Source organism: Lissotriton helveticus, chromosome 1_1 (assembly GCF_964261635.1).
Source record: "Lissotriton helveticus chromosome 1_1, aLisHel1.1, whole genome shotgun sequence".
In the NCBI taxonomy this organism is placed as follows: Eukaryota; Metazoa; Chordata; class Amphibia; order Caudata; family Salamandridae; genus Lissotriton; species Lissotriton helveticus.
The window spans coordinates 1,498,598,548-1,498,617,117 of NC_136057.1; the positions used below are offsets into that span (position 1 = coordinate 1,498,598,548).

Below are 18,570 nucleotides of genomic sequence, written 5' to 3' on the forward strand. Positions count from 1 at the left end.
CCAGCCCCAGTCCTGGCGTGAAACTGGACAAAGGGAAAGGGGTGTAACCACCCCCTTCCTGGGTCCTACCCATAGGAGGGACCTAGCAGGAGATCCAGCCCCTTGATTTGGAATAAAGGTAGGAGCTGTGCCAATGCACCTCAGATCATCCTGACTGAAACTTTGAAACGAAACTCTGGACCCTTCGACATCCCACTCGATGTGGAAGACTGAAGAAACTCCCTTGTGGTCAAGGAGTGACCACCCTGTGCAAACAGGCACCATCCAGCACCTCAACGTTTGCTTTGTTGCAGTTCCCGCCGGATCCCGAGCGACAGAGATCGACGAGACCCAGCTCGCCTGACTTCTAACAGCCCGATCCAGAGTCCCAGCGAATGTGAGACCCGTGGAGGCGACGTGAAGTGTGGGGCCGGTCATCTTGGAAAAACCACGAAGTGTTGACCGTGCAGCATCCGAGGCACCCTCGAAGCTGTGCATTGGGATTTGAGAAGCTCCAGCCCCGAGCAGCTCTTGCACCGAAGATCTCCCCTCCACACTCATCGAGTGCTGCGTGGGGCCCTTTTGCATTTTCCTGCTCGACGCGTTGGTCCGGTCGCTTGCCCATTGGCTAGAGGCCCCAGAACCGACGAACCAAAGAATTTACACTGTTAGTCTGGTTGCTCCAGACTGGCCCTCGCTCCCCTGAAAAGGAGCAATCTATCTGACCTTGCTGGTCCGAACGAGAAGCGATTTTCTATTCCTGCGTGGGTTGCCTTTGCCAAGGCTTGTTGACTCCAATCCGGAAGCCGACACCGCCGACAGCGAGAGGCTTTGTGGGACAGCTCGTGATCCACTTCTGGACGCCCTCCATGCCCCAGAGTCCACGTGGCAGCGGAGACAAGCTTCCCATCAACCACCTGATTACGCCTGACATTGCTTGGTTCCTTCCTGGTTCCATCCTGGTTACTGCTGAGTGACCCAGACTCTGTCCCCTCTGCTTTCAGGTACTCTACATCTTCGATCCACACTTGGATCCAACCGGACTCTTCTCTCCTGGCCGCCTGCAGCATCTTCATCTCCAGGCTCCATAGATCTACACGACGAAACCCGACACACTTTGGCACCTATGCACCCGCTTCCTGTGGGTGAGGTAACGATCTAACACCGGTGCTCCTGTAGTGGTATACACCTCTAGTGTCTAAGTTTAAAGTGTGGTAATTCTATTCCAGTCGGAAGACTCCTAAAACTGTAACTCGATAACTTTTACGCACCATTGACTTTGTATTGGTGCATGCGTGTGCTTTTAGCGCTGCACCCGAATCCCGCGGGCTACTCCCGTCCTAACTGCTGTTAGTCCAGTGTAGTCCCAGCGATTCTCAAGGCCCCAGGCCTTACCACTGTTCGTAGAGTGATACTTATACCACTTTTTTGATAGCCCACAGAATTGTGGACATCATACATCAGGCCAACTTCTCACATACAGACTCTATAGCCTTGGGTTTCTTCGAATCAAATGTCAGCTTGGGTTGGGTCCTGTCTGTGCGCCCCATCGCAACGACTCTGTAGTTGCCCCCATCGCAGAAGGTGCGGGCAGAATCTTCGTAGCCAAGCTTCAGGGGTCCTTGCCTCTCACTTCTCTTGACTAGGCTCCCACGGAATTGTGGCGAGACCTATCAGCGATGGGACCTACGTTGCGTGCCCCTTCTCTCTGGTGGGTTTATAGCCACGTGGGTCTCCCGGGTATCGCACAGAGCCGCCACTCACATCAACTGGTCTCAGTCGGATGGCTCGTCCAGGCCCTTTTGCGGTGTTCACAAGAGTGTTCCGGGCTGTGACGAGTCCTTGGACTCACAATAATCAACAAAAGCCACCTCATATGAAGTTAGTGCATATTCTGGTGTTGATGGACTACACTGAGTGTGTAAAAAACCCTTCACACACCGAAAGGGCCCTTGGTGTCATGCTTCATCATCGGGGTCTTCCCGCCCCGCTGCGGGACGGGGCAGTGCTGCGACAAGCGACTACGCTGGAGCACCTTTTAATGTGGGTACTATGTGAGTGAAATGGAGTGAGTGTCAGTGGGGTCAGGAGTGATGATGAAAAAAAGTGAAGTTAAGAAATACCTGGCCAAGTGGTAGAAAAAACTATTTAATAGGCACTGGCTGGTATTGTTAAAAAGGGTGATGCGGAGAGGTAAAGCAAGTTACTGGGCTTACTCTCCTGTGTGGGTCAACATGTTTCGGGGCGACATGCCCCTTCGTCAGGACCGGGTGTAGATCCCCCGTCACTCACTAATGTTATACCACAATTAATGGGTGTGAATTAATGTTCTCGTTATCAATGTGTATAAATATCTTATATAAATATACGTTAGCTCTATCAGAAATTCTGATGTAGTAAGCCTGAAAGGACAAGAGCACATGGTTAATAGTGCGCGGATCCCAATGTGCTGGACTAATGGTTACCTGTAAGAAAAAACACACATATGTAAGCTGTGGTACATGGCATCCCAGATGGATCTGGAAAGAGCCATCTTACCAGACATTCTAGTGTCGATAACAGACATTTAAAACACAAAATTTAGACACACAAACACTTTAAAACACCTTGAGATTGCTATCAAAGGAGGAAGTATACTGATCAAAATACATACTTTGGAAATAGGGAGTCAATGCCCCTTGAGCCAAGGCTGGGCGAAGGGTAATTGGGGGTCCAACTGCAATTGGAGAGAAAAATGGGAACGAAGAGGAAAGGTTTGCTAGGACCCTGTTGTGCTAAAGGTATGCTTGTTCAGGGGTAAAGGTGGAGACCAAGCGTTCCTGGCTTGTTCTTTCGGCTATGCCGTACTTACTCAACCCCCAGCACCACGGTGCTTCCTCCTTCGTCAGTGGCTTCCGTGGTAATGAGAAGCCAGGATGGGGCGGGTGATTTATACTGTGGGAGTAATTGAATAATGGCCCGTTAAATTGATTAACGACTGCAACTCGGGATAGGTGTGTCCACGAGGACGAGTTGTAGAACACTGTTCCTGCGGCGGCCATTGTTAAGTGTAGAATAGTTGGAGGAAAAGGGGGCTCTGTACTTCTAAATTGTTACTTATCCGTCAGACTGCCGCCTGAAAAAGCTCACTACGTTATTTTCTTTATAGCGTTGAGTTTGTTTTGGCAGGAGACGCTATCGCTTGGGGCGAGGCGGCTGTTAAGAGGAGTGCGCATGCGCGGAACAGTACTGTCTCTTTTGGGTTGTACTGCGCATGCGCGGCGGAGTGGCATTCCTTCGCGCATGCGCGTGCTTAGTTTCTGATGCCTCAGAGCGATCGGTGCTCCTCCAATAATATAAGAAGGGAAGTTTTTCTTTTACACACTATCTAATCGACGTTAGGGAATTGGTTACAATATACAGGGTTTACATAGAAAAGGAGAGTGGTGGTGGGTTTATTTATATACATATCCCTGGTTCTGCTTCGCACAAAAGACAGGGGTGGAGGCTAATACTGAGACGCTGCCATTTTTGATGGTGGGGAGTGTGGTAAGCATTTCTGATACCCCAATCCAATCAAACCCTGATTTGGGACCAGGGAATTTCATCATTATGGCCTGTCTGGTGGGTACCTAAACGGTACACCCAACGTTGTTCCTCGGATAGAAGGTCTTTGTCGTTCTTGAAAGCCTCTATGACAGTCCATTTTAGGTCATGGATACTGTGTCCCATTGTCACATAATGAGTGGCCATTTTAGTTGTAGTTTTTTTGCAGCGTACATTACTGCGGTGTTCTCCCATACTTACTTTGACTGGCCTAGTGGTCATACCTACATATTCTTTCTTGCACGGGCAAGTGACCAGATAAACAACGTTGCGGCTATTATAGTTTGTGAAGGAACGTTGTTCCCAAGTAGACTGGTTGGAAAAGATGATGTTGCGACTTTTCTGCGTGTATTGACAGGACGCACATGAGCCACATGGATGATGCCCGCTGACTGTTGTTAGTTTCGGGGGGTCATCATTAGTGAGGTTTTTCGGTCTTGTATGGACCAACAGATCTTTCAGATTCTTACCCCTTCTGTGTGAGAACATGGGTTTTGGGAAGTTAGTTTATCGCAATTGAGTATTCTCCAGTGCTTGTTTATAATCTTTGTGATCCGGTTTGAGTTGGTGTTGTATGTTGTGACGCAAATGGGGCGTTGGTCAGGTTCTTTTATCGCCGTTGGTTCTAACAGGACCTCCCTGTTGTTATTGCGAGCTCTTTTGAAGCCTTTATTGACCACCGTTCTTGGATAGTTTCTGTTCAAAAGTTTGGTTTCAAGATCAGCTGCTTGGGCTTTGAAATCTTTGATGGCACTGCAGTTCCGCCTAAGGCGAAGGAATTGTCCATAGGGTAGATTGTCACGTAGGTGTCGTGGGTGAAAACTGCTGTAAAGTAACAAGCTGTTCTTAGCAGTGGGTGTGAAGTGGGTACATATTTCTAATTCTCCATTGACGGGATAGATATTCAAATCCAGGAAGACAAGGTTCTCCTTGGAGACTGTGTGGGTGAACTTAAGGAACCGGTCTTGTTGGTTCAGCCAAGTCATGAAATGGTTGACTGAGTCTTGGTCTCCCCTCCAGATGACTAGCACGTCATCAATGTACCTTTTCCATGTAACCACATGGTTTTTGTATGGATTACGGTTGTTCAGGATTCTTGTTGTTTCAAGGTGGTGTACATACAACCCGGCTAGGCTCGGGGCACAAGTGCTCCCCATGCTCGTGCCGTGTTTCTGTAAGTAGTATGTACTTTCATACTGGAAAAAGTTTTTCTTCAGGGATAAGGATATGCATTCAAGGACCACCTGTCTTGGTGTGTGGTATTCCCATGGTGTAGAGAAAAGGACTTCCTCTATTATTTCCAAAGTTTCTTGGTGAGGGAGGCTAGTGTAGACACTCTCTACATCGAGGCCCAAAAGGAGGTCCTGTTCTGGATCAAAAGATACTTCTTTGACCAGTTGTAGGACAGCCTTGGTGTCTTTCAAATAAGTGTTCGTCGTTTGCACTATAGGTCTAAGGAAAGCATCAGCAAATTTAGATAAAGGTTCAAGGATTGACTCTATACCCAGGGATGTGGAATTCCTATAGCCCGACGCCCAGGACATATTGTTTGGGGTCAAGGGCAACAAGTTTTAATGTGTATTTTGTCCTTGGGACAAGTAGGCCCAACCCCCTGCAGCACAAACCCTTTGGCTGCCAGTTTGCAGTACCACATTAAGGATCAGGGAAGGGTACAGCCTGTAGTTAAGTTAATATTTGTGTGCATGTGTTAATGCTGTTCAAACTTGTATTTATGGTTCATTAATTGAAAGCCGTTATTATTAGGGTGAGCGGTCTAAGTAAATGTACGTTCTGACTGCACTACTGACAGTGGTTCCAGTATGAAAATGTGTACACAAGATTTCAAAGTTTAGCAACATGAGGCTCTGCATGATGCTCACAGAATGCTCTCTGATTAGATGCAAATATTTGCAGAAGCTTGAAAAAAAGATTAATGTTTCTTTGCTTTCAATATAAAATATTCCTAAAAAATGAAAGTAGGTAAAAAACATTTTGCTAAACTACTGTGAAATTTCAGGTACCATTTCTTTGCAGCATCATTGAGTAAAATGTGTTGATGCATGCTAGTATTTCCCAAAAATATTCATATTGGAAAATTTGTGTAACCAGTTTCAATAAGATTATGGGAAACACAAATAAACAAGCCTTGGCAAAGCCAGTGGGTCTGACATTGGTGGTAAGCTTTATAGTTTTGGCAATGCGTGACTTGTTTTGGCGTGGCTTTTGTTAAACCTTATTGACGTGAGAGCTGCCGGGCCCTCACCATTATAACAAACATTGGCAAACGCAAAAATTGTTTTTGGTCTAAAAACAGCACACACTGCCACATTAGTTACTGGCACTGAACAAAACTACTTTGCGTACCGATATGCTCCTTGTGAAAGAGCAGAATGCTGTCACTCACAGTGAAGCCAGCCGATTCTGAGCGAGAGAGAGAATTTTAATAAACACGAAAAGTCATAGTTAACGCCAGACCAAATTAGGGGCCCAATTATTAAAGAAAGTCTCAAAAGTGCACCTTTGGTATATGGCTTTCGTGAATTCACAAGAATTTACATTAGTAGGGCAAGAAATTGTACTTCTACAAAATATTTGTGAACTGCATTTCAACATGAGCAAATATGCATGTGTAGATTTGCTCATGTGAAAACCTAGATGTTTGAAAGTTCATTTTCCCTCCAACTACTTTTTTCCCAACTCTGAAAGAAGGTTTACGTCTGCCACTCTCAGGAGTAAATTTCCAACATATCTCAGTATGGGAAAGATTAGAGAAGATTTGTTGAAAACCCTTAAAACATGCAAGTTAGTAGGTTTGCACACTCAAAGGGACATTCCAACCCTGGAACTACTGCTTACCACCATCATCAGTCCCAGTATGTAGATCTCCGGAAACATGGCAACATAAAATGATTACTAGTATTCAAACAATACTATGGTATATGCCCTGGTATAATCAGAGAGGCCACATAAGAGCTCTTATTTAATGACATTGCTGCCATAATTTGTGGCAGCACTACATGGCACCAAAGGGACAAGTGGATTTTGTTACAGGACAAGTAGATTTATGAAGCAACCTGCCCCATGGACAAGTAGATATTTTAATAAATTCCACACCCCTGTATACCAGATACTATAGGGTGGCCTGGAGGGTAGGGGGCATCTTTATGAATTTTAGGTATCGTGTAAAAGTAGGGTGTCTTAGGATTTTTCTGGATCAGGAAATCGCTCTCCTGTTTGGTTAGCCAATCATGTGCTCTGGCTTCCTCAATCATTATGAGGATACAAATCCTGACTTCTTCAGTCGGGTCTTCTCTGAGTACCTGATAGTTGCGTCTGTCTTCTAACAATTTTCTGCACTCTCTGTCGTAATTGGCATATGTCTGTATGACCGTAGCCCCGCCCTTATCGGCTGGCTTAATTACGATATTTTGGTTGTTAGCAAGTTCATGGAGTGCGACTCTCACCAGTCTGGTCGTGTTGTTAAAGGTCTCACCCGTGTCTGTAGGCAGTTGTTCTAGATCAGCCATGACTGCCTTTTCGAACGCTAAGAGTTCAACTGATATGGTGGAGTCTAGTGGTGTAAAGGTGGATTTGTTTTTCAGACCCGTATCTGATTGAACAGTAGTTTAATTGTCAGAATTCTGAAAAAATGCTTTTAGCTTTAATTTGCGTATAAACTCCTTCATTTCTTGGCAGAGTTTAAATTTGTCCATCTTGTTGGTGGGGACGAAACCCAACCCTTTACCTAAGACATTCTCTTGGGTCTCCGTTAGTTGGTGGTCTGACAGGTTTACTACTAGGTTCCTCGACTGGTTGATGCTGTTTGGCTTCGGGTTGACACACCCGGGGGTATCACTGGTTGTTGATTCCAGTGGACCTGTGTGCCTTTTCGATTTCTGCCCCTTCGGGGTCCTTGGCGCTGGCCTAAAAAAGGCGGTGGGCCATAGTGGTTAAATGGAGACATTTGTTGGTCCCATGGTTGGAATTGGTTACCCATATAGGTAGGTCCTATAAATAAATTAAATTAAAGGGATGGTGTCCCTCCTCTCGCTCCCTGGTTACTATTCCTACTGGAATTCGAACTATTAGAACTTGTGTCCGAAAAGTCAGTGTCTTGATCGTTGTTATGATTCCTGGACACATGATCTTTTTTAATGTAGGGATATATGCGTTCATGCGTGAAGCTTTCTGTGTCTTTTTTGTGTTTCTTGTATTGGATCCAGAACAGGACCTCCTTTTGGGCCTCGATGTAGAGTCTCTACACTGGCCTCCCTCACCAAGAAACTTTGGAAATAATAGAGGAAATCCTTTTCTCTACACCATGGGAATACCACACACCAAGACAGGTGGTCCTTGAATGCATATCCTTATCCCTGAAGAAAAACTTTTTCCAGTATGAAAGTACATACTACTTACAGAAACACGGCACGAGCATGGGGAGCACTTGTGCCCCGAGCCTAGCGGGGTGGTATGTACACCACCTTGAAACAACAAGAATCCTGAACGCCCGTAATCCATACAAAAACCATGTGGTTACATGGAAAAGGAACATTGATGACGTGCTAGTCATCTGGAGGGGAGACCAAGACTCAGTCAACCATTTCATGGCTTGGCTGAACCAACAAGACCGGTTCCTTAAGTTCACCCACACAGTCTCCAAGGAGAACCTTGTCTTCCTGGATTTGAATATCTATCCCGTCAATGGAAAATTAGAAACATGTACCCACTTCAAACCCACTGCTAAGAACAGCTTGTTACTTTACAGCAGTTTTCACCCACGACACCTACGTGACAATCTACCCTATGGACAATTCCTTCGCCTTAGGCGGAACTGCAGTGCCATCAAAGATTGCGCTCACAGAAGAATCCTTGCAGCCCTGGCAGCGTCCAGCTTTAGCGGATCGTGTATTCTCACCCGACCGCCTTCCAACCACGGCCATCGAGCCGCCCCGCCACTCTTTACACAACGTGCTGAACAAAGGTGGATCGCCTGTTTCATCTAACCGCTTTCCGACAACGGCCATCGAGTCGTCCCTTTACTGCATACCTCCATAATGCTTAACGCAACTTGCTGAACAAAAAGGAATATAATCGCATTGATCACTGGCCCCACCGTTTCTCTGCAACCACGGAGGGCACTAGCCCATTCCGAACCAAGTGAAGCGCCTCGCCTGCTCGAAACCATCGAGCACTAGGCTTATTTAACTCTTAATCCAGGCAAACCATTTATTAAGTCCTGAAGATGATCCCTTCATATTTCGAGCACGGGATTGAAACGTCGACTCCTTTTGAGTAGACATACAATGAATTAATGTATATTTGTATATGTATGTACTACTTCAGTCGATACTGTTAATTTCTGACTCTAGACAGTACCCTGTCTGCTCCTTTCTTTTGCCTGAAACACCCTTTCCTTTCTTCTATTTTCTATTTTCATTTCTCCCCGGTACTGCACAGGACTGTGCTTTACTACAATGAATTGTCGTTGTACAAATGTATTTTGACATGTGATTCTATTTATCTGAGCTATTAAAAATCCCCTGTCCGGCTGGACAAGGATTAGAAATATATAGTAGCCTATTGTGGTCTATATAATATTTGTCTATCATTGTATATATGCTTAGGACCTTTGTTTCCTTAAAATCAAAGATTTCAAAGCCCAAGCAGCTGATCTTGAAACCAAACTTTTGAACAGAAACTATCCAAGAACGGTGGTCAATAAAGGCTTCAAAAGAGCTCGCAATAACAACAGGGAGGCCCTGTTAGAACCAACGGCGATAAAAGAACCTGACCAACGCCCCATTTGCGTCACAACATACAACACCAACTCAAACCGGATCACAAAGATTGTAAACAAGCACTGGAGAATACTCAATTGCGATAAACTAAACTTCCCAAAACCCATGTTCTCACACAGAAGGGGTAAGAATCTGAAAGATCTGTTGGTCCATACAAGACCGAAAAACCTCACTAATGATGACCCCCCGAAACTAACAACAGTCAGCGGGCATCATCCATGTGGCTCATGTGCGTCCTGTCAATACACGCAGAAAAGTCGCAACATCATCTTTTCCAACCAGTCTACTTGGGAACAACGTTCCTTCACAAACTGTAATATCCGCAACGTTGTTTATCTGGTCACTTGCCCGTGCAAGAAAGAATATGTAGATATGACCACTAGGCCAGTCAAAGTACGTATAGGAGAACACCGCAGTAATGTACGCTGCAAAAAAACTACAACTAGAATGGCCACTCATTATGTGACAATGGGACACAGTATCCATGACCTAAAATGGACTGTCATAGAGGCTTTCAAGAACGACAAAGACCTTCTATCCAAGGAACAACGTTGGGTGTACCGTTTAGGTACCCACCAGACAGGCCTGAATGATGAAATTCCCTGGTCCCAAATCAGGGTTTGATTGGATTGGGGTATCAGAAATGCTTACCACACTCCCCACCTTCAAAAATGGCAGCGTCTGGGGGAGGAGCCAAGCTCGCGATCGTAATGGTCGCTCTGTAGCTCGGCTCCGTCAGCCTTCCGGCCTGACTCGCAAATCCTGCCACATATCCTGCCCCGGGACGATACACTCGAGCAGAGATTGAAACGCAACGTGTTGCTCTTACTCACCTTCTGACCTGGAGGCTCCTGCGTGCCGCGGCTCCGAAGTTGTGCCCCCTGAGGAACTGGGGCCTCTGCGGTGATGAATCCGGGGCCTCGCCTATTGGACCCAGCCTGGCATTGGTGTACGCGTCGGCCCCGGCCGAGAGAGTGAGCCGCTGGCGGGAGACCGTTGTGCGAACATCCCGGTGGTCCTGATCCGGACTTGCCTTGGCGGCCGTGAAGCTGGTGTGGGGCACGGTGCACCGAGGGCTGATCGTGTGGAGGGGCCCCCCTGCCGCGGCTCCGTCCATCCATCCTGGAGCCTCGCACCCGGGATCTGCTCATCGAACACGCCAACGATCTTGCAGGCTGAACCCCGACTTTGGCGGCTCTCCTTTCTGCACCAAGGCTGCGTTAGTGGGACCCCCTTGGTTTCTGTGGAGGTCCGCATCTGTGGCCCTGATCCGGGAGTCGCGGGAGGTGGTGACGAGCCTGAATCCACAAAATGGCGGCCGTCGAGATAGGCCGTGGATATCCTCCTGACGGCGGACCTGGAGTACTGGACTGCACGGGGGCCTGGACATGTGTGCGCGAGCCTACAATTGGCGACGTTCTGGAAGCACTGCGGTCCTTGCATGCGGCCTTGACCCCCAATGCCCCTGGGGGATCGGTGCGGTCCGCCGCCATCTTAGATGGCCGGTCCCTCACGGTCCCCTCTCATCTCGGTGATGCCCCTGCCTCACCCCCCTCGGCCGCGCTGAGAGCTACTGCCACTGGCCGTCGACAGGTATGCGAACGCATGGCTTTGGAACCTCCTGCGCTTCATTGTTTGGAGTTTGGGGGCCCGGATGTCGTGCTGGGGTCTGATCCTACTCGAGTATCCGAGAAATATGATGGCTTGCTACATCTTTTTGCCTTGATGAGGTCGTGTTTCTGTTCTGCAGGGGAACCCCCGCTTTCCCGAGCGGCGAGACTGAACTCCTGTCTTTTCCTGCCCCTGTTAACATTGTTGGGACACTTGAACTGTATACCCGGACTTTTGTTCTCTTGCTTATGGATTGACCTCCCTGGCCTACGTCTTCATCGGACTACTTTTTGTTCGTGTGATTGCCTTGCACCGAGTTGCTCACTTCTCGCTGTCATACGGTGGGAGTTACTTGTAGCTAAGGAAGGCCTGGGGTGAGATGCATTGCTTCCGGTGGATTGCTGGTCTACATATCCGTGGCGAGCTTTCCCGTATGCATAGTGCGGTGGGTGACCCCCTTGTACGTTTTATGACGCTCGAGTTTGTGTCGTTTTCGTTTACACGTATTACGATTGACTGGTTGGGCGGAGGGCTGTGGCCGACCGTTTTGTCTTTGTTTCTTCACTCCTCCCTCCTACTTTTTTTTTTTTGTCTTCATACCCTTCTTTTTGTCTCCTTATTCTTCTTCTCTTTCGTGTTTCCTACATTTCGGGTTCGGGATTAGGGCGACAGGCACGCTGCTGGGGGGGTAGGCCGTAGCCTTCTGCAGGGGTGCTGGGTGGGATGGGTTTTCTTTCCTGGTTTATTTTCCTTCGTTCTATGGCCCTTTTGTATCCCTTTATAGGAGCGCCGCGACTGTCCCTGCCTCCCGTGGTATTATAGGGATGGGGTCTGGATCGTTGCTTCTCTCCTTCTTGTGGCTATGCTGCATTTCAATGCCGACTCCCATCCCCTCCTTGTTGCTAATACTCCTGCTCTTTTTGTGTCCTTACTACGGGATGCTTGTCTCGGCGCGGCGCTCTTCTCTTTCAGTCTGTATTTTTCTTTTTCCCCTTTTCCTTCCCCTCCCCTTCTTTCTCTTTCTCTCCCTAGGGTTAGTATGACGGGTTGGCTTTAGTGATGTTAGTATTCCGGTTCCTTCGTTCTATCTCCGCTGTACTATTGGGTGGTAGATGTGCATAAGATGAGTCTACTTGTATGTTGCTTTGAATTGACCGCATCTGCTTTCGTACTGATGTAGACTGTAGTGACACTTCTCCGCATTGCTGCCTCTTTAGTTTTTTTATGGCCAATAGTTTGCTCTGGGAACCTGGATTCATTTATGCTGTATCCGAGCCTGTTATACTCCTTATTGTAATATTATAAAATTAACCTTCATTCTTCCTGTTTGTGGGCCGTCCAGATTCTCCCCCCCCTCCTTTTTTGAACTGTATTGATTGCACATTATCCTGATTGTTTCTGTATATTTTTCTTCTGTATTTTTTGATTGCTTTATTGTGTCGTGGCCGGCCGGTCTGGTTGTAGGCCCAGATTTGTATTTCCTTTTTGTACAAATAAAGGTTTACAAAAAAAAAAAAAAAAAAATGGCAGCGTCTCAGTATTAGCCCCCACCCCGGTCTTTTGTGCGAAGCAGAACCAGGGATATGTATATAAATAAACCCACCACCACTCTACTTTTCTATGTAAACCCTGTATATTGTAACCAATTCCCTAACGTCAATTAGATACTGTGTAAAAGAAAAACTTCCCTTCTTATATTATTGGAGGAGCACCGATCGCTCTGAGGCATCAGAAACTAAGCACGCGCATGCGCGAAGGAATGCCACTCCGCCGCGCATGCGCAGTAGAACCCAAAAGAGACAGTACTCTTCCGCGCATGCGCACTCCTCTTAACAGCCGCCTCGCCCCAAGCGATAGCGTCTCCTGCCAAAACAAACTCAACGCTATAAAGAATATAACGTAGTGAGCTTTTTCAGGCGGCAGTCTGTTGGATAAGTAACAATTTAGAAGTACAGAGCCCCCTTTTCCTCCAACTATTCTACACTTAACAATGGCCGCCGCAGGAACAGTGTTCTACAACTCGTCCTCGTGGACACACCTATCCCGATTTGCAGTCGTTAATCAATTTAACTGGCCATTATTCAATTACTCCCACAGTATAAATCACCCGCCCCATCCTGGCATTCTCATTACCACGGAAGCCACTGACGAAGGAGGAAGCACCGTGGTGCTGGGGGTTGAGTAAGTACGGCATAGCCGAAAGAACAAGCCAGGAACGCTTGGTCTCCACCTTTACCCCTGAACAAGCATACCTTTAGCACAACAGGGTCCTAGCAAACCTTTCTTCTTCGTTCCCATTTTTCTCTCCAATTGCAGTTGGACCCCCAATTACCCTTCGCCCAGCCTTGGCTCATGGGGCATTGACTCCCTATTTCCAAAGTATGTATTTTGATCAGTATACTTCCTCCTTTGATAGCAATCTCAAGGTGTTTTAAAGTGTTTGTGTGTCTAAATTTTGTGTTTAAATGTCTGTTATCGACACTAGAATGTCTGGTAAGATGGCTCTTTCCAGATCCATCTGGGATGCCATGTACCACAGCCTACATATGTGTGTTTTTTCTTACAGGTAACCATTAGTCCAGCACATTGGGATCCGCGCACTATTAACCATGTGCTCTTGTCCTTTCAGGCTTACTACATCAGAATTTCTGATAGAGCTAAAAACACGTATATTTACATAACATATTTATACACATTGATAATGAGAACATTAATTCACACCCATTAATTGTGGTATAACATTAGTGAGTGACAGGGGGGATCTACACCCGGTCCTGACGAAGGGGCATGTCGCCCCGAAACATGTTGACCTACGCAGGAGAGTAAGCCCAGTAACTTGCTTTACCTCTCCGCATCACCCTTTTTAACAATACCAGCCAGTGCCTATTAAATAGTTTTTTCTACCACTTGGCCAGGTATTTCTTAACTTCACTTTTTTTCATCATCACTCCTGACCCCACTGACACTCATTCCATTTCACTCACATAGTACCCACATTAAAAGGTGCTCCAGCGTAGTCGCTTGTCGCAGCACTGCCCCGTCCCGCAGCGGGGCGGGAAGACCCCGATGATGAAGCATGACACCAAGGGCCCTTTCGGTGTGTGAGGGTTTTTTTACACACTCAGTGTATTCCATCAACACCAGAATATGCACTGACATCATATGAGGTGGCTTTTGTTGATTATTTGTACTTTCAGAAGAGGAGGATTTGCCCACCTCGGTGCCGTTTGGCACCACCTCTTCACTCCCCCTTTTGATATTCTTTACTCTTTGAGTCCTTGGACTCCCCAACGCACTTAGGTCGAGGCTTTCCGTCCCCGCGCTGCAAAGCAGCAGCTGCCGCACCCCCACGCTCCACGGCCCTGCTGGCTGTCCTGTCCACCATTCACTTGTGCAGCAGGAGGGGTTAGGTAGAGTCCAACAGGGTGCCCCAGTGCTTCTATGCCACCCTAACCGCGCCGGCAGACTCTGCAGCCCTCACCAATGTCTTCAGAACTTTGTGGTCGCCGCCAGACTTCTTCTCCCGCCGCGGCCGTCGCCGTTCTCACGTGTCCCACCAGGGGAGTTATTGTCTCTCTGTTCAGGGCGATGCACACCGTGGGGGGGGAGCTCCCCACCCCACTGATCCTTCCCCGCAGCACCGAAGTAGTCCCCACGGCTCCCCGTCACGTCTTGCTCCAGAAGTCGCCTCTAGGCCTGCCGTAGCACACTCACTCTCACACCGTGGCTCGCCGCCTCTCGCGCTGGCTTGCAGGGTCGGCCTCCTCTCCAGCCGTTGGTCTTGGGTGGTCTCATTCACACGCCCCCCCACCGCCCGTCGAAGGATCGGCTTCCACCGCAGGGCAAGGTCGGCCGCAACGAAGGCACCCCTGGACCCCGCTTTCGTCGCAATAATGCCGGCTGCGCTCGCCTACCTTCCCGCGCGACGCCGCCGTCCTCCGCAGCTTCATCCAGGCCACTCTCCGCTCGATCAGGCACGGGGAAGATCGTCCCCCCTGACCCCGGTGGCCGCGGGGGCGATCTCCGAGACAGTAACGCCGCCGGGGCCGCAGTCTCTGCAGCTCCTCCGCCCCTAGCAGGTAACGCCGACCCCTGGCCCGCTCTCTGGTTGGCCCGCCAGGCTCACACCATTCGTTTCACCAGGAGAGGGGGAAGGCTGAGTCCAGACTCACGTCGTCCGCGCTCTACAGTGTACCCAAAGACTGGGCCGTCAGCCCCAGGCAGCATTATGTGGTAGATCACGCAGGATAAATGCTGGCTAGATTACAAGACGGGGGAGCTCTCGACTCAAGCAGCCATCTTGGTTGTGAGCTAGCTCTGCCCCCTCCACAAGCAAATCACACTTACATTGTTATCAATCTGTTCGCGATGTACAGTAATTAGGCATAAACATGCAACAGTTACAGCAGTGAACATTCTGCGGGTACATAGGGCCAGTCGTGAATACATCAACATTCATTTGTTTACAATGGGATCTTCAATGTTGGATAGTTTATCACATAGCATTATTCACCGTTGCGTTTGTGCAAAGATATACATGAGCAACAATTGCATGTCCATACTCCTCTTCGCAGTATAACAGGAATCGCCTCATAACTCATATAGTTTCGCGTACATCATCTGGCATATCTTAATTATCTCCCTGCATATTCTGGAGGTATTGTTTCAGTGGTTCCCAAAAATCCTGAGGCCTTGATGCCTGGGGTAGTTCTTCCGCATAAACCTCCATAGTTTCCCTACAGTATGACATGCTGGCAAGCCAGTACTTGAACCTGGGGGGTCGCTTACTGCCCATCGTATGACAACCTGTCTTTTCGCTAACAGCAGCGACACCGCCAGAAATTTCCACCTCCCACGCTAGGTGTAGGAAGTCAGCATGCATGGCGTCACATCTGTGACATTTGTCATGTGATCTGAGACCGTATCTATGTAGTTGGGTCGGGGAGTAATAAAATTGATGCTGAAATTTAAAGTGTATTATACTCAAACTACAATTGGATGTCATTAACTGTAGTTGCGTGCAGCTGTATTCCCAGTCCTGTCCATCAATGGTTTCTCCTATCAGTGTTTCCCACCTAAGAGTGATTTGCTACTAATCTCTCTTTGTTCTGACTGTGATGCAGTGTACAGACGGGTAAGTCATTTCTAGTGAGTTGATGCTTTCAACAGGGCTTGTAATGCGAGTAGCGTTGTTGGCTTCTCAGGATAAGTGGCATATATATCCCTGATCGCCATCTGCAGGCGCAGATGGGCAAACATATTCATTGGTGTGTTATGTATGCCTAATGATGGGTCACCCCTTTGTATAAATCTCCTGTGGGGAAAGACATTGTGGAGATCTTCATTTCCTCCAGCAGCAGTGTCATTTTTAGGTCGAGGACCTAAAGGCTGCGCTTGCGCAGTCTGGGGTCGGAGATTTAATGTCTCTTAGTGTGCTGTTTAACCCGCCTCCCTGCCCCGTCTCTCCTCCATTGGCTGGCTTCCTAAACGAAGGCCACTCATTGGAGGAGAGATGCGTCACTCCAATTTAGCCCCGTCTTTTTCGGATTCGGGGGCGTAAGTTTTGCTGTTCTTTAGACAGTGACGTCATGCGTCACTCAAAACAGCAAAACCACGCCCCCGATTCAGAAAAATTCGGAAGCCTGCGGCCGCCATTTTTCTTTTTCCCGCAGTGAAGGTGAGCCTCGAGCCTCTGCCTCTGCCCCCGTTTGTGCTGTTTTTAGTGCTCCTGCACCCCTGTTTGTGCCGTTGTTTAGCAATGCATCCTGCGGCGAGGAGTCACATTTATCACTTTGCGAAATTAAGACTAAATGTCGTGTCCCACAATGCACACAAATACCTGGACTATTATCAGGCACGAGCGTGACAGCTATGAAAGAGGCATGCCCTGATAACCATGGGGTAGCTGTCCGTCACGAACAGAGCGGCCCCCATGGGGAGCCGGAGACTGGCGACAGACAGACAACCATCGCCCATGCTTAGCACCCGGGGGTCATTTCTGCCCCGCTCCACTTCCTCGTCTCCCGCCCACCATGACCGCAGGCCCCGGCCTCTACTTGGGAATATTCGCCGACTGTGAGAGTAAGACTGGAGTTCACTACCAGGTATAGATACACGCCTCAGCCAATCAGCACTTCGGAATTCTGTGCGGTGAGCTAGGATTGGCCGAGAACCAATGTTCCAATGGAGGTTATCTTACACACTGTACACTTCCAGTCCCTCCTGTTTCCAGACGAGTCCCGGAGGATGGTCAGAAGTGGTGTTTGTGATGCGATGCGGAAGTGCTAACGCAGGAACATATAGTGCTCGGAACCGACGGACGGTCCGTGGAAGTACTAGACAGGAGGTCACTTTAGCAGGCTCTGTAAGCACCGACCGACATATAGGGCCGGTCATAAGAGTATAGAGATGTGCCGCTGCAAACGCGTTCAACCAGCGCCACCGCTACTATACGGCACAAACATTGCACGCAGGCTGATGGATTATTGCATCAATCCGGGTTTATCAATATGTTGTTGTATTCGGTGGATGGGAGTGAATGTACAGATGGATGAATAAAGACATAGTTACTACGTTGTTCAGCGTCGGCGTGTGTACGGATGGACGGATGTGGGAAGAGACTCATTTTAGGTACGTGGATTTTAGCGAAATTGTTATTATGTGGCAGAGTAGAACTGTAATCTTTTTAATTTATGTTTAAAACAGAGTATTGTCAGATTAAGATCAGTGCAGTTTCATGTGGCTTCTGTGGTTGTACCCAGTCTTTTAACTCTGCCACCATATCCGTTAATGGGGGGGGCGATCGTTAATATGATTATTTGTGTGGTAATTTAAGTTGTATTGTGCTTACTATCCCTTACGAGACGAAGAAGCGCTTTGCTCGATCAGCACGCTATTCTGAAGCCCAAAGTTACTTGCAATTTAGTGCTTATTGGGATTAGGCTTGTGCTTTCAATAAAACCTTTCCATGCATTTACTTCAGTTTCTTTGTGAATTCAATTAATAGGAGCTAGGTGTGATCATTAGTAGAAGAGTGAGCGTATGGAAGTTATTGCAGATGGTTGTTGGGATTAATAGATGACATGGTAGAGATCAGGTATTGTTAGATTGCAGGTATGACTTTAAAAGAAAATTAGCTGAAATTTGGAATGAATTGAGGGTAATTCGCAGAAATGCAGTATTAAATATTAAAGTAGAGATGCATGTTACTTAAAGGAGGTTGTGCTCAGAGAGAAGGCATGGAGAGTATTGAAAGAAAGGAGAGGGCCATTTAAAATAAAGGAAAAAAGGTAGTTTTTCATGCAGGTTTTGGGGATTACAGGAGTCCTATTGAAATAGCACCTAAGCGGACTATGCAAAACTGCAGAAAGAAACGTTATTTGCTTGTGGGGTATACTAGGTATTCTGATAGTCACTAAAATAGGTAAACATTCTGTCTACTGCTAGACCACCATTTCAACATGGACAGCTAATCAGCTCATGGGTTTGATTATAAAGTAATGGCTGGATGCATACATAGGGAAAAAACGAAAGCTTTAGGATGCGCTTAAAGGAAACTATAAGTTCATGATAATGATATATGGTAAAGAATGCAAAT

The 18,570-nt window shown here is 47.6% G+C and overlaps 1 protein-coding gene across 3 annotated transcripts in view; it reads left to right on the plus strand.

Annotated features, from left to right (window-relative positions):
* The window catches only part of LOC144828472 (uncharacterized), a 766,726-nt gene that overhangs the window by 56,521 nt on the left and 691,635 nt on the right, over nucleotides 1-18,570 (plus strand). The gene's annotated exons all lie outside the window — the stretch shown is intronic.